Source organism: Pleurodeles waltl, chromosome 5 (genome assembly GCF_031143425.1).
Source record: "Pleurodeles waltl isolate 20211129_DDA chromosome 5, aPleWal1.hap1.20221129, whole genome shotgun sequence".
In the NCBI taxonomy this organism is placed as follows: domain Eukaryota; kingdom Metazoa; phylum Chordata; class Amphibia; order Caudata; family Salamandridae; genus Pleurodeles; species Pleurodeles waltl.
Window position 1 is genome coordinate 564,963,345 of NC_090444.1, and position 23,633 is coordinate 564,986,977.

Below are 23,633 nucleotides of genomic sequence, written 5' to 3' on the forward strand. Positions count from 1 at the left end.
CAGACAGATAGTCACTTTAACACACCGACCGCCATGGCGGTATCACCAAGCACCACGGCGGTAACCGCCAACAGCCAGGTGGAAGATAATGTACTGCCCACACTATTATGACAGGTCTATCCACCACATTTTCCGGTGCGGTACCAACAACATCAAAAGCACAGCGAAAACAGAACAAAGAAGTCAAAGGACTCACCTCTGGAGACTCAGGGAACAACCACGACGCCATGGAGCCCGAGCTGCACATATTTCCGATGCTCGTCTACCTCTTCCTTCATTTTGAGCAGCAACACCGATCACGGTGAGTACTGCCGCCCAGCATACAAGGGAGTGGGGAGGAAAAAGAGTGACACAAACACACACAACACGCAACACCACCACACCCAACACCATACACACAATCAGATGCACAAACATTACATATCCACCCCGTACCCCTCAGGAATAATGCAATGACAAAATGATTGGAGGAAAGTGAGTGTAATACAATAAAATAACATGAATAAGTGCATCAAAATACAAACGTATATACATATTTACAAATGTTGGGAAACAGCCCAGTCCTCAATGTCCGTGGGCCACAGGGCCACATCACATAGGCCAAGGCCCCATCCCACTCCTGCAACAACACAGAGAGAACACTGCAGGGCCATCAGGTCAAAAATACATAGGCACCTCAGGGGGACAGGGAATGAGGGGGCACCTCAGCCGGAAGATGGTACAACACCACTGGTCCTGGAGGGGGGATACATGCCCTGTGCAATGTCCTGGGGAGTGCAAGGCCACAGTCTCTCTGGTGGGTCGTTTGCCCACTGCTTGGTCATGGGGAGTGCAAGCCCACAGTCTCTCAAGTGGGTGGTTTGTCCACTGCTTGGTCCTGGGGAGTGCGAGGCCACAGTCTCTCTAATGGGTGGTCTGCCCACTGCTTGGTCCGGGGGAGTGCAAGTCCATAGTCTCTCAAGTGGGTGGTTTGCCCACTGCTTGGTCCTGGGAGTGCAAGGCCACAGTCTCTCTAGTGGGTGTTTTGCCCATTGATTGGTCCTGGGAGTGCAAGGCCACAGTCTCACTAGTGGGTGGTTTGCCCACTGCTTAGTCCTGGGGAGTGCAAGGCCACAGTCTCTCTAGTGGGTGGCTTCACCACTGGTTCTGGAGGGGGCCTCGTACCCAGTGTGCTTCATCCTGGGAAGGATGGTGTGAGTGGATGGCTTCTTCAACTGGTTCTAGAGGGGGCTCTGTGCCCAGTGTGCTTCATCCTGGGAAGGATGGGGTGATTGGATGGCTTCTTCCACTGGTTCTGGAGGGGGCATTGTGCCCTGTGATGCAGATCTTGGGGAGTGCAAGGTCACAGTTTCTCACCTGGGTGTCAGACCCACATGCTTTGCAGAAGCCAGGACGCACATCAGCCCATGGAGGCAGGACTAATCACCTGCAGTAGCTGTTGACACTGCTGTGGCAGTGGACTGGGTGGCTGAGGTGATCGCCTGGGTTCTGACCACCCTAGCCTGATGAGAAGGACGGTGGGGAGTGGTAGGGAAGAGGTCAAGGGTGGAGAAGAAAAGCTTCTTAGGGACAGTGGGGTGGGAAGAAGGTGGACATTTGGGAGTGGAGGAAGAGGAAGTGGTTGTAGGAGGTGTCTGTCTGCTGTGTTTGGGTGCAGGTGCATGAGCTGGATGCTGTTGTGAGGTGGATGGCTGTTGAGTGTCTGAGTGCTTGCGTTTGTGTACTTTGGGAGGAGGGGGCACAGACACAGTGGGAGAGGACACAGGGGACGTGTGCATGGATGTGGGGGTGGCGACTGCCAGTGAGGGGCGTGTAGTGATAGGCGTGATGGTGGTAATGGATGAGGATGCAGTGCATACAGGTATGAGTGTAGATGCAACTGGGTGGGAGGTGGAGTAGGAGGAGGAGGAGGGTGAGACAGTGGAAGCAGTGGATATTGTTATGTCTGCATCTAGATGGCATTTTTTTGAGTGCCTGTGGGATGATGTGTGGTGCTTGTGTTTGCCTGAACCACTCCTGTGTGTTGTCCTGGATGCATGCTGGTCTGCCTGTGTGTTTGGGATAAGTTGGGGTTGAGGGGGAATGGGACTGGGAAGAGGCAGTTGGAGGGGGGAGGCTAGAAACAGGGACTATGGCTGCCATCAGGGAGGAGGCCAGAGCCTGGATTTATCTCTTTTGAGCCACCATGCCAGAGTGAATGCCCTCCAGGGATGCATTTGCTTGTTGCAAATGGGCTGCCATCCCTTGGATGACATTCACAATGGTTGACTGCCCAACAGAGATGGATCGCAGGAGCTCAATAGCCTCCTCACTCAGGGCAGAAGGGCAAACTGGGGCAGGGCCTCAGGAGCCTGGGGCGAAGGAGATGCCAGCCTCCTGGGTGAGCGGGCACGAGAAACACGCTGAGGGGCTGCTGGGAAGGCGGTGCTAGTACAGGGGTGGTGGCTGTACCTGTAGTTGGAGTGGGCACAGAAGTGTCTGCCACCACCAGGAAGCTTCCATTGGAGGAGGTATCACTGCCAGAACTATCCCCTCCAGTCTCCGCCGTGGTGCTCCCCTCACCCTCCGTCCCACTGGTCCCCTCACCGTCGGTGGATTTGCCCTCCTGGGCCCTGTGGGATGCAGATCTCCCCATCGCTGGTGCCTCTGCTCCTCCTCCAGATTATGCTAATGCACATAAGGACAGGGTGACAAAATAAAAAGGGGGGGGAGAGACAAAGGATACCCTTGGTCAATGGCGGCAACAACACCACCATTGGCATACACGACACACTCACACAGGGAACAGCCCTACGCACTAGCAAATGCACCAACAGTCACAATGCTACTCACCAGCCCATGGACAGGGATACCTAACGCCATTTGCAGCATACCTGAGACCCACAGACACCTGCCCAGTAGTGGATGCCTACTAGCTTGGTTGTCAGAGGTGTACATCAGACCCTGCCCAACATGGGCCCTACTCTGCAATGTCAGGGCCACATCCCCCACCCAGATACCAACCCACCATGCGCAAGTAGTATATTGGGGCACTGTACTCACCCCCTTGTGGCTGCTGTGATGCCCCCAAGCGCCCATCAAGCTTTGGATAGGCCACCGCCAGTATGCGGGCCATCAGGGGGGTCAGGGTTCGACAAGCACCCCTTCCTCATTGTGAGGCCATCCCCAGCTGGGGTTCTGCCATCTTCTGTGCCCAGCGTCTCAGGTCCTCCCACTGTTTGCGACAATGGGTGCTCCACCTGGGTCCGCACGTCCTTGGCGATGGCACTCCCTATGCCCTTTTTTTGATGGGCGCTGACCTGCAGAGAAATATACATGGGAAAAGGTATCAGTCAGACCGTTCTGCCTGTTACACTCATGGCCCATCATAGCCCTCACATCCCCTTACGCACAGATTTTGCCCACCATACATTCAGCACACTGCCCAGGGCCCTTCCACGAGACCCTCACACACAGCACTCCATGCATTCATGCCCCATGCATCATGCTCACAGTGTCCTCACCTGTTGGTCTGGAGGCCCATACAGCATTCGGTACTGGGGTAGGACCCCATCCACCAGTCTCTCCAACTCTGGAGTGGAGAAGGCAGGGGCCCTTCTCCAGTGACATGACCCATGGTCTGTTCCAGACACAGGTCACAGCAGCACTTGCAGTGTAGGTCCTCTCCTGTTGAGGGTCAGGTAGCACGTGAGTGAACAGTTAGAAAATGGTGGTCGTACACCGCCGCCGGCGTACATCACCATTGGCCACTGTAACCCATTGGGCCCAATGGTATCCAATGAGGAGTTGCACAGCGGTACTCGACCGCCTCTCTCAACGGCACGCAACGGCGCACAACGTCAGCGGAATTACCTCATTTCCACAGGTCCCTCCATACAGGACAGGCGTACGCCATTTCAGGGGGGCAAGTTATGGCACCTACCTGCGTCACAGTACACTTAGGCACCATGTGGGCCTATCCAACAAAATACTGTTACAGTCACAACATGCAATGCAGTGTAGTGTTTGGAAATATGGAATACTTACCAGCTGCACACCGTTTGCCTCCTAGATTGCAACAGCTGTGGGTGAATAGGAGATGGAGACATCCCCCCTTGTACAGGCCCCTGGTGGACTTGGCAACAATGGAGGAGGGGCACATTATCCTCACCTATAGACTGGACAGGGCCACAATCATAGAGCTGTGTGCCCAATTGGAACCTGACCTGATATCTGCTATCCGTCACCCCACCGCGATCCCCCCTCTTGTACAAGTCCTATCAGTGCTCCATTTCCTGGAAACTGGCTCCTTCCAAGTGACAGTGGGCTTGGCAGCAGGAATATCTCAGCTAATGTTCTCAATAGTGCTGATGAGAGTGCTGTCTGCCCTGATTAAACCCATGCACAGCTACATCATTTTCCCCCAGGTGGAGGTTTTGGCGCCAGTGAAAGCAGATTTCTATGCAATGGGACATATTCCCAACATTATTGGGGCAAGAGATCGCACAAATATTGCATTTGTCCCCCCTGGAGAAATGAACAGGTGTTCAGAAATCAAAAGAGCTTTCACTCCATGAACGTGCAGATAGTGTGCCTGGCGGACCAGTACATCTCCCATGTCAATGCAAAGTATCCTGGGTCTGTGCATGATGCCTTTATCCTGAGGAATAGCAGCATCCCATAAGTGATGGCTCAACTCCAGAGGCAATGTGTGTGGCTAATAGGTGAGCCCTGGTTCCCACCCAGTAGGTGTTGGTGTATGGGTATGGTGTGGGCCCTAAGAGTTTGTGTGTGTCCAACAGTTGTCCCTCGATATTTGCAGGTGACTCTGGTTACCCCAACCTCTCATGGCTACTGAACCCTGTGAGGAGTCCCAGGACAAGGGCACAGGAATGTTACAATGAGGCACACGGGCGAACAAGAAGAATAATAGAAAGGACATTCGGCCTCCTGAAGGCCAGGTTTCGTTGCCTCCATCTAACAGGTGGATCCCTGTACTACTCACCCAAGAAGGTGTGCCAGATCATCATGCCTTAAGTCGCCAGGTGCCTTTTCTGCAGGAGGATTAGGCTAGAGATGGGCGTGTGGCAGCAGTGGACCCTGTGGACAGTGAAGATGAGGAGGCAGAGGATGAGGATGAGGACAAAAGAATTGCAATAATACAACAATATTTCCAATGACACACAGGTAAGACACTGTAATTTCACTTTACATTGACAGTTTTGTGTTTGACATTGTCACTGGTATGCTGATTTTGCCACGTCTATGGCCACTTACTGTACCCTTTGGCATCTCTATTTTCAGATATTTGTGCCCCACTATTGTTCCTGGTGTGTTGACTACAGCCAACTACAGGCCATTCCTATGTATATATTACTGTACAGTTGTATTGCAGTGATTAAAGCTTGTTAAACAAAAACATAGTTCAAAAATTTGACAGAATCCATACTTGTATTTATTCAAATGGTGTTTATATAAGTGCTAGTAAGCAGATGGGAATGTGCAATGGGCAGGGGTGATGGTGGCGGAATGTCCAGGTTAGAGTCCAGTCTATTTTTAGCACAAGTGCATTGTCCAAGAGGGCATAGGAAGGGGAGCAATGGCAGTTCAAGGTGGACAGGGTGACAAAGTGGGACACTAGGATGACAATCAGGAGAGTCTTATTTCCTGGCAGGGGTCTTGACAATAGTCTCTGGCTTCTGCCTGGATCGCAGGGACTGTTTGTGGGGTGGTTCTCCTTTTGCAGGGGGTGGGGTGCTGGTGGCCTGTTGTTCCTGTGGTGCGGCCTTCTGTCCACTAGCGGCGGCGGAGGTGGAAGGCTGTTCATCGGTTTGGCTAGTGTCATGGGCCCGCTGGTGTGCCACTGCCCCCCTCATGGTGTTGGCCATGTCTAGCATTACAACAGCAATGGTGACCAGGGTGGTGTTGATGTCCTTCAAGTCCTCCCTGATCCCCAGGAACTGTCCCTCCTGCAGCCGCTGGGTCTCTTGCAACTTGTCCAGTATCTAGCCCATCGTCTCCTGGGACTGGTGGTAAGCTCCCAGGATGTTGGTGAGTGCCTCCTGGAGAATCGGTTTCTGGGCCTGTCCTCTCACTGTCCACAGCAGTGACTCTGTCCCCTGAACCGTGTGCCCACTGCCACTGACCCCAGGTCCCTGATCGTCCTGTGTTTGTGGGGTGGCCTTGGGTCCCTGTAGTGGTGGACACACTGCTGATTAACGTGTCCTGGTGACAGAGGTATGGGCCCGCTGGGTGGGTACTGTGCTGGTGTTTCCTGAGGGGATAGGCTCTGTGGTGGTATGGGACTGTGCCTGAGTTACCAACTGTCCGGAGATCCCTGATGGGCCAGGTTGGTCATCCATATCTAGGCATTCAGAGCTACTGTCATCACTGTAGGCCTCTTCTGGGGGGGGGGGGCTGGATGTTGCTGGCACCTCCTCTCCAGTGACATTGGGTGGGGGACCTGTGGGGATGTAAATGCAGTGTTATTGTTTCTGTGTGTGCCATCTTGTGCATGGGTGTGTTGCCCTCTATTGTTGTTATTGTCCTGACAGCTTTGCCTTGTGTGAGTAGTTATTTTGTGGGCTAGGTGATTCTCTCTAGTGTGCATGCTTTAGTGATGGGTGTCCATGCAGGTCTGTGATGGGGGTCTGTGCATTGGTGTTACATTCAGGGCTTGGTATTCGGAGGGGTGGGTTGTGATGGTGGGGTGTGTGTGAGGTGGTAGAGTGATGGGAGTGAGGGTGAGGGTGGGGGTTTGTGATGGAATGCAGGTGGGGGGTGATAGTAATAGAGAGTTGACTTACCAGAGTCCAGTCCTCCTCCTACTCCTGCCAGGCTCTCAGGATGCATGATTTCCAAGACTTGCTCCTCCCATGTTGTTAGTGGTGGGGGAGGAGGTGGGGGTCCACTGCCAATCCTCTGTACAGCTATTTGGTGTCTTGCTGCTGTGGAATGCACCTTCCTCCGTAGGTCGTTTCACCTCTTCCTCATCCATTGTACTGGAGTGTTGTCCCATGGCGTTGACCCTGTCCAGGATTCTCTGCCATAGCTCCAGCTTCCTAGCAATGGATGTCTGCTGCACCTGTGATCCGAATAGCTGTGGCTCTACCGGGATGATTTCCTCCACCATGACCCTTAGCTCCTCCTCTGAGAACCTGGGGTGTTGTTGTGGTGCCATGGGTGTAGTGTGAGTGGTGTGGGTGACGGTGTGTGGGGTGATGTGTTAGGGTGTATGATGTAAGGTGCGTGGATGGTGTAAAGGTGATGGTGGTGTGTGGCTGTGGTCTTGTCTGTGGTCTTGTTATCTCTTTTGTGGCAATTGTATTCGTAAAGGGTTGTGGGTAATGTGTGTGTGTGTTTTATAGTGGTGTGGGTGTGTGGGTGTGGTGTGTGTATGTGTGTCAGGTGTGTGTTATTCAAATTGTCTAATGTGGTGTTGTTTTGTTAGGTTGTGTGTATTTTGAGCGTGGCAGTATGGACTGCCAAAGGTTTAGCACCATTGAATATCCGCTGCGGTGATTCGTAGGTCATAATGCTGTGGGCGTAGTTCTGTTGATGTAACAGTGTATGTTTTGGTACTGCCAGTTTATTACTGACCTTTGGGCTGGCAGACTTGTGTGTGTGGCAGTATAGTGACGGATTGCTATGTGTGGGTCATAATATGGGTGGCGGTAATCCGCTGCGGCCGCAGTATGTTGGCGGCAGTCAGCATGGCGATAAGGGGGCCATAGTGCACTTTAATATGGACTGTTAAGTAAATTAAATATGCCAATTGAGGATAATTCAGTGTTACCACATTTTAAGGAGAGAGCACAAGCATCTGAGCACTGGTTAGCAGTGGTAAAGTGCACAGAGTACTAAAGCCAACAAAAACAAGGTCATAAAAAGAGGAGGATGAAGACAAAATGTTTTGGGTGACCCTTCAGAGAGGGCCATTTTCCAACCATAGGTTACTTTCTTCTTGTCCATCCCTTTTCCTATCCTATGTATTTCTTTTTTCCTCCTGCCATTGTTATCTCCCACTATCCTATTTATTATTGTATCTCACTTTATAACTTTGTATTCTTTCTTTCATTGTCTCTGTTTCTTTTTGTGTTTCTTGGTTTCTTTTTCTTTCTTTCTTTTATGGATGTTCCTTACTAACTTCCTCGAGCAGCACTGAGTGGCTGACATATATTACTGCCTCTTGCACATGCTGCTCCACCATATCCTGTAGGCCACCAGTAGACCCTCAATAATTGTTGTAGATTTTAGGAAAAATTAATGAGTGAGGTTTGTATGAATGTGCTTATTTTCTAACTTATGCAGATATCTGGGCCAATAAAGCATTTAGCTTCAACAATATCAAGTTCCATAGGTAGATGCACAAGAACATCCATGCTCCACCCATAGAACGCCTTCCACTATGAAATGTAATACAACAAAGTGCAAGCCGCTGTGTTACATTTCTTTACAAAGTCATACAGTGTGGCATGAATCACCCTTTTACTTAACTCTTTGCATTGTCCTCGAGCTATGCAAGGTGACTCAACGCTACACTAAGGGACAGAATTACAATGCCCTAGCACCACCTTGCACCACACTCGTGTCATTTATTAATGCTAATGTGGCTCAAGGAGGCAATTTTCACTGCATCATATTTACAATGCATCAGGCACAATGTAAGTAAGGGGTTGTGTTCCAGTAATAAGAGGCCCTCAAAAATGGCACAGTGAAATATACAAGATTTCGCTGCACCATTTTTGGTGTAATTTTCAATGCCTGTTCAGAGCATTAAAATGATGCTCCCATATTAACCTATGGACATCCATGTACTTTGCTCCACTAGTGTCAAAATCTTTGACACTAGTGGAGCAAAGCACCACAAAAGCATTAGAAATTCTGATGCTATTGGCCTAATGTGCACCATGGTGTGCTGTGTTATAGATACAACTCAAACATGATGTTGTTAGGTGGGGCAGGGGCGATGCAAGAAAACTGGTGCATCAGTACTGATTCGCCAGTTTCTTGTAAATCTGTCCCAAAGAATTTAATAAATCTTAACCCCAATGGTTCCCACCTTCACTTCCATGCAATCCATTTACTTCCTAACAAACACTGATTAATCTATAAAATGTTGAATATCCCTTTTTGTCATCTGCAGCTGGTTTAAAAGAAATTTCGGGAATTATTTGCTTCTGTAAGATGTAATGTTGCTATGACATTACTGGAAATGTGTCTGGAACCTACCCTAAAATACACAGAGAACCCAATTATAAAAATTACTATACAGGAGCCTAAACCTCACATTTCTTTTTAATGGGTCAATCACTAATGCATATTGTAAGACAGTAGATTATTCATTTGGTGAGAGGAAGCCCAACTCAGGTATTAACCACAATCCTTGTCAGGGTAAACCACAAAAGTCAGTAAATTAACCTGTGCTTAACAATCTGGTAGTGTGGCACAAAAACAGTCAGGCTAAACTTAGAGGCAATATTTAAAGTATTTATAGAGCACACAAACAGTATTAAAGTAAAAGAAAAACAACACAAAAAACCCTAAACTATGTTAGCAAAATAGAGTACATTCTAATAAATGAAATGATGCCAAGATGTAATCAGTAGAACTGGAGATATTCAGTTTCAAAGATTTAGGTATCTATCTATCTATCTATCTATCTATCTATCTATCTATCTATCTATCTATCTATCTATATATATATATACACATTATATATATATATATATATATATATATATATATATATATATATATATATATATATATATATATATATATATATATATATATATGATATAGATATAGATGTAGATATAGATACATGTATAAGTCCCAAAAGCACAAAGCTTCACTAGCAGTCATCTGGTCATAATAGACTGGGTGAAAGTGACAAGTTCAGGCCAACCGTGAGTACGCTAGATACAGAGGCAAGGTTAGTCCAGGTAAAAAAGTTACTTTGTCAAACTCTGGCATGAAAAGCTCCATTTGCAGTGGAGGCAGCCACAAGGAGAGCATTGCAAATTGTTAATGCTGGTGCCTGAAGTGTAGATCTTGCAATGCCATACGCAACTGGCATTCGCTTTATCTGAAAATTCAGGTTCACTGGAGCTTTGTGTCAGAGTCTCGGTTCGAACCTGGCTGTTCACAGTTGTGAAAACCCCAAAACTTTCAGATTCTACCTTTCTTCACAGTTCGAGCTCAACTGATGTCAAACAGAGGTTAAGGACCTGGGGTAGGACCTCTTGCGGGTACGAAACTCACTCCAGCAGAGACCAGCAGGGGTCAGGTCATCCAGTCACAGGTGTAGGCATGTCCAGTGCAAAAGGTCAGCTGGGAAGTTGCAGGGAGGCATCTGGAGCTTTTTGTGACCCTCTAGCTTAGATGGGAGGTTGTTCTTCTATGCTTCAAAATAAGAGGGAATGAGTCTAAAGAATGTAAAGAATTCAGTATTCTTAGTCTGAGCAACACATTTATTAAGGCACTTCCCAGGGTTCAAACATAAGTATACATAAATGTTAACGTGAGCATATAATATGAATGCAGCAAGACACGTGCAGCTACTAAAATAATCACAGCAGTTGAATAAACATAAACAGAGAAAAAGCACTATATCAACAATAAATATCTATGGAGTGAATATATATATATATATATATATTTATGCATGCACAGAGTAGATCTAGATAATTAAGAATAACAAAGTGCATCACTATGGGGATCAAATACAAGATCATCCTTGCCTTTGCCAACATCAAGCTGTGGAACCCTGGCCCAGTGAGACAGGAGGAATTTACCCAATAGGACTCTAATTTTTCTCAGCAATGTGTCTACCCTCAGAAATGAGTTCCTTTTGCCTCAGTGCCAAGCTTCCCCACTTTATATACTTTCAAAAAACTTAAGAGGAAGTTTCTGGTAACCCCCCTCTCTTCAAGTAAGTTGTAGAATTCAAGCGCTGGCTGTAATTGGTCAGGGTTGCAAAATATGCAAAGGATTGGCCAGATCCCATAGCTGTATCCTTCTCTGCTATAAACACTCTCATCCTTGCACACTCTTATCAGCGTTGCATCCCCCAAGTTATGTTCCCTTCCCTGGTGAGAAAAGTGGACACGTTAGTAAGCTGGGCGTGAGAAATACCTGGCCCACTGATATGAGGGCATTTGAAGCGAAGCACAAAAGGGAGTGAGTGGTCAAGATGGAATTGGTTAAATATAGATAGCATTACAAAGGACAGCCAACTGATACTTGGAGCCACTCAGGTAGCCTGGGATGAAGGGAGCAGGTGCGGTCATCCTTCTTAGAATGCAGGGCAATCCTCAAGCAGCAGAGTACCTCTCTGTGCTCAAGGCAGTCCCCAAGCAGCAGGGCAGTCCTCTGAGAAGAAATGAATGCATCAAGCAGCAGGCAGGCCTCTGTGGGGTGAGGCAGTCCATCTTCTGTAATGTCCTCAGGTCATTGACTCTTGAGTCTAATATTTATATCTGGTGCAAGCCTTTAAAGAGGGGACATGGCTCTATACTATACCAACATCTGGTTTTGGAAAGTTCTTCCCTTACCCTGTCAAGGCTCTAAGAAATCTGGGGTGAAAAAATCTAGAGTCAGATTCCTTTGTGTGTTCTGAAGGTGAGCCCTTTGAGGTGTAAGTGGGGCAGAGCACAGCTGGCAGGATGGTCCATTCTGCCCACACCTTTTTGTCTCACTGTCTTGAAGGAATACACAAACCCCAACAGCAGAGCCATTCACAGTTCCGTGACCCAGGACACTGGCAGAAGGCATACATGTTTAGGGCAAGAAAATGCCAACTTTAAAAAAGTGTCATATTCAGAATTGGGACTTAAAATATGACTTTACCATTTAAGAGGATTTTATAATTAGCTTGAGAGCATACACCATATATCTATCTGCTCCCAAACAAAAGTTATCACTTAAGAAAATTAATAAGATAACTAATATTTTAGTAATTGGAAGAGATAGGTCTTACAGTAGTGAAAAATGACTTTAGGAGTTTTTCACTACCAGGACATGTAAAACCTTTACCCACATGACCCACATTTTAAATACAATTCACCATGCCCTACTGGCCTTTAGTGCCTACCTTTGGGTAACTTATAAGTATGAAAAATGAAGGTTTAGGACTACAAAAGATTTTATTCTGACAGGTAAAAATGGCAGTTTAACACTAAACCATTAGTTGCAATGGCAGGCCTGAGATATGTTTTAAATGGCTACTTTACTGGGTGACATTGGGAGTGTTGCAGGTCCACTAGTGGCATTTAGTTTCCTGGCTCTGTGTACCTTTCTTCCATTTACAAGGGACCTACAAATAAATTAAATGTGTCACATGTGTATGCCAATTTTACAATGTTTGAATGAGAGAACACAAGCACTTTTGCGCTGGTTATCAGTGGTAAAGTGCACAGAGCCCTAATGTCAAGAAAAACAAATTCAGTAAGACAGGAGGAGTGAAGGCAAAACTTTTGAGGGAATACCACACCAAGGAAGAAAATGAAAAAATGCAATTCCTAAACCAATGCATTGATAGATTTTGTGACTTCCAGCTGAATAATTACATATCTAGCAGATATAAGCCCTCATTATGACATTGCTGGTAAATCCCGCTTACTGCCACGGTGACGGCCGCCAACTTACCGCCAACTTACCGCTGCGGTGGCGGATATCCATTCACCATATTGTGACACACACATACCAATCCGACAGAATACTGCCACACACACCAATCCACCAGACCAAAGGACAGTGATAAACTTGCGGTATGAAAACATACACCATTATGCCAACAGAACAACACCCATCACATTATGACCCATGAATCACCACGGCGGACATTCAACGGCAGTAAACCATTGACGGTACATACCGCCGCGCTCACAATGGACGCCCACAGACAAAACAACACCACATTGGATAATTCAAACACCATACACCTGACACCCATACACACACCACACCCACACACCTAGACCACTATAAAACACACACCCACAGTACCCACAACCCCTTCTGAATACAAATCATTGGCACAAGACTGGCATTATAAGAGAAAGAAAATCAAGTCCTATGAGAATACCTTGATCAGTGCTTAGCCAACAAGCTAATTCGGCCATCACGATCGCCAGCGGCTTCACTGCTGTTTTTCGTACCCAAAGCTAATGGCAAATTGAGACCTTGTATTGACTTTAGAGCGATAAACAAGATCACTGTTAAAAATAAATATCCACTACCTCTCATAACAGTCTTGTTAGACTAGGTAAAATCTGCCATTATTTACACCAAACTTGACTTATGAGGTGCTTATCACCTAGTTCGAATTCGAGAGGGAGATGAGTGGAAAACGACTTTTAAGACTTGTTATGGTCTCTTTGAGTATCTGGTGATGCCGTCTGGTCTATGTAATGCTCCAGCAGCTTTCCAATATTTCCTAAACGATGTTCTGAGACAATACCTAGACATCTTTGTCACCGTTTATATTGACGATATATTGATCTATTCAAACTCTGAAGAAATACACTAAGAACATGTAAAAAAGGTATTACAAACTCTACGAAACCATAATTTATTTTGCAAATTAAGTAAATGCGAATTCCATTCCAAAGAGGTTGAATTTTTGGGAGTCATTTTAACACCTGACAGCATGCAAATGACTGAAAGAAAAATTCAAGCTGTATCAGAATGGCCCACACCAAAATCAATACGTGACATCCAATGTTTTTTGGGTTTTGCGAATTTTTATCGACGCTTCATCCATCACTTCTCCCAGAAGGTAGCACCAATTACCAAATTGCTAAGGAAAAAGGCCGTCTTCAACTGGTCCCAAGAGATAGAGGAAGCATTTCAAGACTTAAAAAAGGCCTTTACTTCAGCTCCCATTCTAACTCATCCCAATGTGGAGGAACCATTCATTGTGGAAGCCGATGCATCTGATGTCGCTGTTGGGGCCATCCTGTCCCAACGTCACTGAGAAACTGGACAATTGCACGCCGTAGCATATGTGTCAATAAAACTGAATGAAGCAGAACAGAATTACACCATTGCAGAAAAATAATTACTAGCAATTCGCAATGCTTTCAAAGAATGGAGACATTATCTATTGGGAGCAAAACACACCATAACTGTATACTCTGACCATAGGTACTTACAATTTATGAGTTCTGCCAGGCTACTAACTCCCAGGCAACTGAGATGGATGTTATTCTTTGCAGAATTTGATTTCATAGTGACTTTTAGACCAGGAATAGATAATCGTAAGGCCGATGCATTGTCTAGACAAGATTCTTCGATCACACATACTGAACAAAAACCCATGCCTTTTATAACGCCTTCAAAAGTGTTGTGTTTAATAACAGCTGGGAAGTTCTTTGATCTCATTCGTAATCATTTCCACATCAACAAGAGGCAAGAGTGGTTACAACAAGACACCAAAAGGTCCATTCAACAAGGCCTACCTCTAGAATCTTGAGTGTTCCTGCCTACTGAGGAGTTAAGAGAGACAGCTTTTCATTGGTTGCACAGTCATCCTCTGGCAGGTCATCCAGGTCCTCAAAAAAACACTAGAACTCATGAAAAGGTATTTTTGGTGGCCTACATTTGTTCATGACTTAAAGCAAATGCTACAATCATGTGAAGTATGTGCAAGATGCAAAAGCGAACATAGCAAGCCTAAAGGTCTATTGATACCTCTACCCGTTCCCAATCATCCATGGGAACATACCTCTATGGATTTTATTACTGGTCTTCCTCAAGTAAAGCAATTTTCAACCATTTTAGTGGTGGTGGATAGTCTTACCAAATAAGCTCATTTCATTGCATGTAAAGGTCTCCCAACATCCGACACCTTAACAACTATCATCTTAGAAAACATTGTTTACCTTCATGGACTCGCAAGAGTCATCCTCTCTGATAGGGGAACACAATTTTCTGCACGCTTTTGGTAGCAATGGTGCAAGGCTTTACGAATTGATTTGACTTTATCCACTAGTTATCATCCACAAACGGATGGTCAAACAGAGAGACTGAACCAAACTCTAAAACAATACATATGATGTTATGCAACAAAGTCTCCTAAAACCTGGCTGGACCTCTTGTGGCTTGCAGAACTGGCTTATAACAACTCTCACCACTCTTCAATAAACTCAACTCCTTTCTGTGGTTTATATGGGCGTCATCCGCACATTTTGCCAGTTACGCTAACTGCTTCTACTCAAACCACTTCAGCAGTCATGGACATGTTAACACACATGAAAAAAGTACATTCACAATTGCAAACAAATCTACACCAAGCAGAGACAAAATATAAAATGCAATATGATAAAAAACAACAACCTGGTCCTCAGTATACAGACAAAGATAGAGTTTGGTTATCCCTGAAAAACTTTGTATTCACAACTAAAAATATGTTTCATCCAAGATTCATAGGGCCCTATGAAGTTCTGCAACAAGTGAACCCTGTAACATATAAACTAAAATTGCCATTGTCCTTGAAAATTCATCCAGTGTTTCACACTTCACTTCTTAAACCTGCTTCGCCCTCAAGTGTCACACAAACTGCTCCTCTATTAGTCCAAGGTCATTGGAAGTATGAGGTGCGATCTATCTTAGACTCCAGATATCGTGGGTCTTCCCTTTGGTACTTAGTGTCCTGGAAGGGATACAGACCGGAAAATGACTCATGGGAACCTGCAAGACATGTCCATGCACCACGTTTGGTGCAACGCTTTAATCTCCTCCATCCTGATAAGCCGGGCCCTGGACCGCGCTTGGGAGAGGGGTGTAATGTCAGGAATAAGGCTGTGTGCGGTCCAGGTCCCGCCTAAAACTCTGCTGCGTGTATTTGCGGCACTTCATGCACACCACTTGTCATCCCCTCTTGTTCTAGAAGTCGTTATCAGCGTCACCTGCCCTGTGGTGAAGCTCATGTAGCTGCAGGGTCAGGACATTGGTGGATAAGATGCACTTATCAGTGCTATTCTATGAATGGACTACAATTTCCAGGTTTATAGAGGCAGCGGCCATCTTGGGGTGTGGCAGGCCTATAAAGCCCAGCCACACCCCAGCACATTGCTCACTATTTTGAAGACTTCGATGCAGTCAGACCTCGTGGGGGCGCCCCCGTAGCACAACGAGCCAAGCGCTTCAGGTCACATGTGTAAAGCGCCCTTGGCAAGACAATCAAAGGCGCTTCAGGCCACACGAGTAAAACGCCCTTGGCAAGACAATCAAAAGGGTTTCAGGCCACACAAGTAAAGCGACCTTGGCATTGCGGTCAAATCGCTTCATGCCACATGAGTAAAGCGCCCCTTTAGCACAACAAGCAAGGCGCTTCAGGTCACAAGAGTAAAGCGCCCTTGGCACCACAAGCAAAGCGTTTCAGGCCACATCAGTAAAGCAGTCTTGGCACGAGGATCAAAAAGCATCAGTCCACATGAGTAAAGCGCCCCCTTAGCACAACGAGCAAAGCGCTTCAGGTCACAAGAGTAAAGCGCCCTTGGCATGACAATCATAGCGTTTCAGGCCACATGAGTAAAGCGGTCTTGGCACGAGGATCAAAACCCTTCAATCCACATGAGTAAAGCGCCCCGCTAGCACAACGAGCAAAGCGTTTCAGGTCACAAGAGTAGAGTGCCCTTGGCACGACAATCAAAGCGTTTCAGGCCACATGAGTAAAGCGGTCTTGGCACGAGGATCAAAATGCTTCAGGCCACATGAGTAAAACGCCCCTTAGCACAACGAGTGTAGCGCTTCAGACAAAGCAAGTAAAAGCGCTCTCTGGCATAATGAACAAAGCGCTTCATGTAGGATGATCAAAGCACTTCATGAACAACAAACAAGGCACTTCTACCCAACATACAAAGCGCTTCAAGTTCAATGAGTAAAACTTTCAGGCCTTAGTAGTAAATGTGAAAAGTTTTGGAGATAAGCAAATTATAGTTTCTTTTTTTTTTGGAAAGCATAATATGTGAGATACATATTTAAGTCTTTGCGAATTTCTAGGCTGAGATCAAACGTTTATGTTATGAATGCATAATTGTTACATGATTGATATTCAGAGTATGACCATAGTCCAAAGCTCTTGCCACTTCTAGGTTCAGAGGTTGCAGTTTTTTCTTGTTCCATGATTCAAAGAAGGGGCTACACCCAATTCACAAAGGGTCTCAATCTGATACCACGGAGGCGCCTTTATTCAAGAGTCTATTGGTGAGTTTATACTGTTATGAATGAGTATATGCATATTTGTTCTAACCGTTTCTTTTCAGATCTCTCTCCCTGCAGTTCCCTACCCTAATTCCTTTCCCCCCGCCTGGCTTCATCATAACTCTGCGCTCTGATATCTTTCTGCGTTGGTGACGCCGGGAGGTGGGCCTTTTGTTTAGCAGAGTGCAGATCCCGAGGAAAGGGAATTGTGACACAATCCCACCATACACCAACATACACAAGTAAAAGCTGGCAGGGCAACACCAACCATAGAGGGGAAGCCAGGTATGTACAATATGTCATACACATGAAGCATAATACATCATTTACATCCCCACAGGTGCCCCAGCCATTGTCACTGGAGAGGAGGTGCCATCACTATCCAGTCCCCCAACAGAAATGGCTGACAATCATGAAGGTAACTCTGGTCTTCAGGATCTGGACGATCTACCGGGCCCATCAGGGACCACTGGAGAGCCAGTCACCCAAGCCCAGTCACAAACTACCACAGAGCCTCCCCATCAGGAACCCACATCACAGTGCCCAGCCAGTGTCCCCAAACCTCTGTCCCCAGGACATGTCAATCAGCAGTGTGCCCACCTGTACCGGGACCCCAGGCCACACCTCACACCCAAGATAATCAGGGACCTGGGGTCAGTGCCAGTGGGCACACGGTTCAAGGGACAGAGGCACAGGCCACCATTGACACTGGGAGGACTGCTGTGCATGAGGACGAGGACTGGACCAGGGAACTAACTCTCTAGGAGGCACTCTCAGAGATCCTGGGAGCCTATCAACATTCCCAGGACACGATGGGCCAGATCCTAGACAACGTGCAGGAGAACAGGTGACTGCAGGAGGGACAGTATCAGGGGATCATGGAGGACTTGCAGGCCATCAACCCTGATCTCCATAGCAGTGGCGCTGGCAGACATGGCCAACATTATGAGGGAGGCAGTGTCACACCATCGGGCCCCTGCCACTAGCCAGTCATCTGAACAGCCTTCCAGTTCCGCTGCCGCTGGTGGCCAGGAGGCCCCATCACAGAATCAGCAGGCCACCAGCACCCCTCCCCCTGCAGAAGGTGAGCCACCCCACAAATGTTCCCTGCGAACCACACAGAAGCCAGAGACACTTGCCAAGACCACCACCAGGAAATTAGACTCTCCTGATTGTCCCCCTTGTGTCCCACTCAGTCACCTTGAACTGCTATTGGATCACTTCCTATGGACAATGCACCTGTGCTACGAACAGACTGGAATAATACCCTGGACTTTCATCCATCATCACCCCATTCCATTGCTCTTTACCCTCTATATATTAGCACTATAATAAACACCCTCGGATAAAATTCGACTTCAAGTATGTAATGTATTTCAAAATTGTATTGATTGAAACAGCTACAACCATTGCAAATGAACTGAACATAGAATGACCATAGAATTAATGACCTGTAGCTGGCTGTTGTGATCAGATCACACCAGGAGTATTTGTCAAATCACCAACATGTGCAAAATTAATATCCAGAGGTAACAGTAAGTGGGCAAAGAAGTAGGAAATACCAGCATGCCAATGCCACACAGAATACAACAAAAGTCATAGACATGTAAAGTTGCACTGTCTTACCTGTGTGTCATTGGAAATACTGATGGATCACAGATGTTCTGTTGTCCACATCCTCATCCTCTACCTCCTCTTCCTCACTGTCCACAGGGTCCACTGCTGCAGCAGGGGCATCTCCAGTCTCCTCCTCCTGCAGAAAAGGTACATGTAATCTGAGGGCCAGGTTGCGCAACATGCAGCATGCCACTACTATCTGGCACACCTTCTTAGGTGAGTAGCACAGGGATCCACCTGTCAGATGGAGGCACCGGAGCCTGGCCTTCAGGAGGCCAAAGGTCCTTTCAATGATCCTTCTGGTTCACCCATGTGCCTCATTAAAACGTTCTTCTGCCCTTGTCCTGGCATTCCTCACAGGGGTCAGCAGCCATGATAGGCCTGGATAACCAGAGTCACCTGCAAATATTGAGGGACAACATTTAGCCGCACACTATCCTATATGGCCAACACTAAAGGCATTCACCAACATATACTGGGTGGGAACCCGGGCTCACCTATTAGCCACACCCTATGCCTCTGTAGTTGGGCCATCACAATTGGGATGCTGTAAATCCTCAGGACAAAGGCATAATGCACCAACCCAGGATACTTAACAATGACATGGGAGATGTACTGGTCCGCCAAGCACACCATCTGCACATTGATGGAGTGGAAACTCTTACGATTCTTGAACACCCGTTCATTCTGGAGGGGGGGGGACAAATGCAATATGTATACCATCCATCACACCAATTACATTGGGGATATGTCCCATTGCATAGAATTCGGCCTTCACAATTGGCAAATCCTCCACCTGGGGGGGATGCAATGTAGCTGCACATGTGTTTTATCAGGGCAGACAACAGTGACATTCCTGCTGCCAAGCCCACTGTAACTTGGAAAGAACCAGTTTCCAGGAAATGTAGAACTGATAGCACTTGTACAAGAGGGGGGATCCCCGTGGGGGCACACAGCTCTGTGATTGTGGCCCTGTCCATTCTATAGGTCAGTATAATGTGCCTGTCCTCCAGTGTAGCCAAGTCCACCAGGGGTCTGCACACAGGCGTATGTCTCCATCTCCTAGTCATCCGCAGCAGTAGGTATCTAAGGAACAAAAGAGTGAGGAGGCTGTCACAATCTGAACAATGGAGCCACAACAGCATTCCGCAATCTGCAACCATGTTATGGGACAGTGTAATTTGTGAAGTATGTGCCTATTTATCCTCTGACGCAGCATTAATCCATAGGCCTGTCCCCCCCCCTGAAATGACGTCCACCTGTCCTGTGTGCAGGGACAGGTGGAAATGAGGATATTCCGCTGACATTGTGCGCTGTGGCGGTAGGCGGTCTTGAACCGCTGTGCAATTCCTCATTAGCTGATATTGGGCCCTATGGGGTACAGTAGCCAATGGTGATCTACGCCGGCAGTGATGGTATGCACAGCCACGGACGTGACTGGCATTTTCTATCATATTCCTCATTTGTTTCCTGACCTTCCATAGGAGAGGACCTATACTGCATGTGCCGCTGTGACCTGTGTCTGGAACATACCATGGCGACTGGTGGATGGGTCATACCACAGTACAGACTGCTGTATGGGCCTCCAGACCAACAGGTAAGTACACTGTGGGCACAATCAATCTGGCATGAATGCATGGAGTTGTGCGTGTGAAGGTCTCGTGTAAGGGGGGGTAGATGTCCTCTTTGCGGTGTACATGTTGTGTGCTGGGCTATGTGTGTGCCATTGGTGATGAAACGGTATGGTGGGCCATCTGTGTTACTGGCTGGACTGTTTGTCTAATGGTGTTCTCCTGTCTGTGTTGCCTTTGGAGGTCAGTGCCCATCAAAAGAAGGGAATATGGTGCACCATCGCCAAGGACGTGTGGATCCTGGGGTTCTATGGCAAGCAGAGCACCCACTGTCAGAAACAGTGGGAGGACCTGAGATGCTGGGCACAGAAGACCATGGATGCCCAGCTGGGCATGGCCTCCCAGTGAGGAAGTGGTGCCCGTCGGACCCTGATCTCCCTGATGGCCCGCATACTGGCGATGGCCTATCCTGAGCTGGATAGGTGCTTTAGTGCATCACAGCAGCCAAAAGGGGGTGAGTACAGTGGCCATCATTGAAGCTCCTGGCTGTATGGGTGGTATCCGGGTGGTGGTTGTGTGTCAGTGGGTGCCCCTAGGCCAGGCCAGACATAGCAGCATAGGTCCTCTGGTGGCTAGGGGTCTGAAGGGGAAATACTGCTTACCTAACTTGTTAGTATTCACTCTTGGTCAGGGCTGTGTGGGTCACAGGTGTGCTGCATTTGATGGTGTGTACCCCTCCTCATTCCTTCGTGACTAGCCATTTCACGGGTAGTACAATGCATAGTGCGTAGGCCTGTTCCCTGTGTGTGAGGGTGCTGTGTACGCCAATGGTGGTGTTGGTGCAGTCATTGATCCAGTGTATTCTTTGTCTCTCTCTCCCCCTTTCTTGTTTTGTCATCCTGTCCTTCTGTGCATTAGCATAATCTGGTGGAGGAGAAGAGGCACCGGCGACAGAGGGAGATGCATCCCACAGGACCCTGGAGGCAGAGTCCACCGACGCTGAGGGCACCAGTGGGACGGAGGGCTGGGGAGCACCAGAGCGGAGACGGGAGAGGACAACACAGATTCTGATACCTCCTCCGATCGGAGCTCCCTGGTGGTGCAGATACCTCTGTGACCACCCCAGCTGCAGATACAGCCACCACCTCCTGTACCAGGACCACCCTCCCAGTACTCCCTCAGAAAGTTGCCCGTGCCCGCTCATCGAGGAGGGTGGGCATCTCCTTCGCCCCAGGCACCTCAGGCCCTGCCCCAGTGAGCCCTACTGCCCTGAGTGAGAAGGCTATTGACCTCCTGAGATCCATCTCTGTAGGGAAAACAACCATTGTGAATGCCATCCAGGGGCTGGCAGCCCAGATGCAGCAATCTAATGCATTCCTGGAGGGCATTCACAGTGGATTGGCAGCACAACAGAGAAGATTCTCTGATGGCAGCCATTGTCCCTATTTCTACTGTCCCCCCTCCAACTTCCACTTCCCAGGCCCATTCTCCTCAACCCCATCCCATCCCAAGGACACAGCCAGACAAGCATGCACACAAGACAACACCCAGGAGTGTCACAGGCAAACACAAGCACCACACTTCATCCCACAGGCACTCACACAAACACTATTCATTTGCAGACACAAAAACATCCACTATTTCCACTGTCTCCCCCTCCTCCTCCTCCACCTCCCACCCAGTTATGTCCACACTCACACCTGCATGCACTGCATCAATATCCACTACCAGCATCATCACCACACCGAGCAGAACACACACCTCGCTGGCAGACACCTCCACAACATCCATGCACACGTCCCCTGTGTCCTCTCCCACCGAGTCTGTTCCCCCCTCCTAAAGTACACAAACGCAAGCACTCAGACACCCAACAGCCATCCATCTGACAAAAGCTGTCACGGTTTCGGGCGGGTCTGATCAGTACTTTGGTTGGGACACCCCTTGAGGTCACTGAATATCTTAAAGAGGTAGTACACTGGGGCAGAGGAGTAGCTAAAGGCATACACGGAAAGGACAGCTATGGATAGGCACAGGAAACAGGAAAGTAAAAGCAGAGCAACCCTTGTGTGAACAAACAGGAAACGGATTACCAGTGGACAAACACGCTGGGGTTGTACACAGAGTAAGGCGCAGAACCTCCCACAGTGACAGGGAACCTCAATGCCTCTGTGCAGTTTGCTCTTAAAGATAGTCTCCCTGCCAGCCCCATAGAAAGGAGGCAGCAGAAGTGATTCTGTCTCTGGACCCTAGAGCACAAACAAGGATAGTACTTACATACACAGGACACGCTCTTGTGGGTCCAGCTGGAAACACAGTAGCGATTCCTGAGAAAACAGGAATAGCACACTGTCACTGTTAGGCACGAAATACAACGTATAACACTGGACAAGGATGGGGGCTGGAATTGCCTCCTGGTAACCAGGAGCCAACCACAGTACACAGGAGGACATGTATACACTGGTGATGACTGATAGAACACTTACCAGACACAAAGAACCAAGAAGAAACAGAAACAGAAGGGAACAAACAAAGAGGCAGAGGCAAGAACTAGGAACAGGCTCAGGCTGAAGCAAAGGCGGGTCTAGGACTTGAAAACAGGGCGCAAACTTCTGGCTGGGACAGACAGAGACAGGACTGGGAAACTGAGAACAGGCTCTGGCTGGAACAGGCAAGGACAGGACTGGAATACAGGGAGTAGGAAATGAGCAGTAAACAGGACTGGGAAACAGAGAGAAGGTTCAGGCTGAAACAAGGCAGGAGCAGGGCAGAGAAACAGGGAGCAGGCTTTGGAAGAAACAAATAGGTACAAGGCTAAGAAGTAGGGAGCAGACTCTGGCTGGAACAATCAGGAGCAGGGCAGAGAAACAGGAAATAGGATCAGGCTGGAACAGAACAGGAACAAAACTGGAACACCATCCGACAAGGGGTCTGTAACACAAAGGAATTGAAGTCCGATGCACGACGGGGAGCTTGAGGAAATGGCTGCTTATAAGCAGTTCCCAGCTGGGCTGCACAGGAGAGGTCACAGGTGTGTGTAGTTTCGGACACTTGCAAGTCCTGGAGGAGAGGATCCAGTAAAAAGGAGCAACTGGACTTCTCCCATAGAAGACAATGGGAAACAGTATCCGGGTTTTCCTGACTACCAAGCTGTGCATTATGGGATTTGCAGTCCCAAGAAGAAAATGTAGTCCTACACAAGTGTACCATGGAGAAAAGAGAAACAAACAGGAGTCAGCAAGGGACTCTAGATAGGTG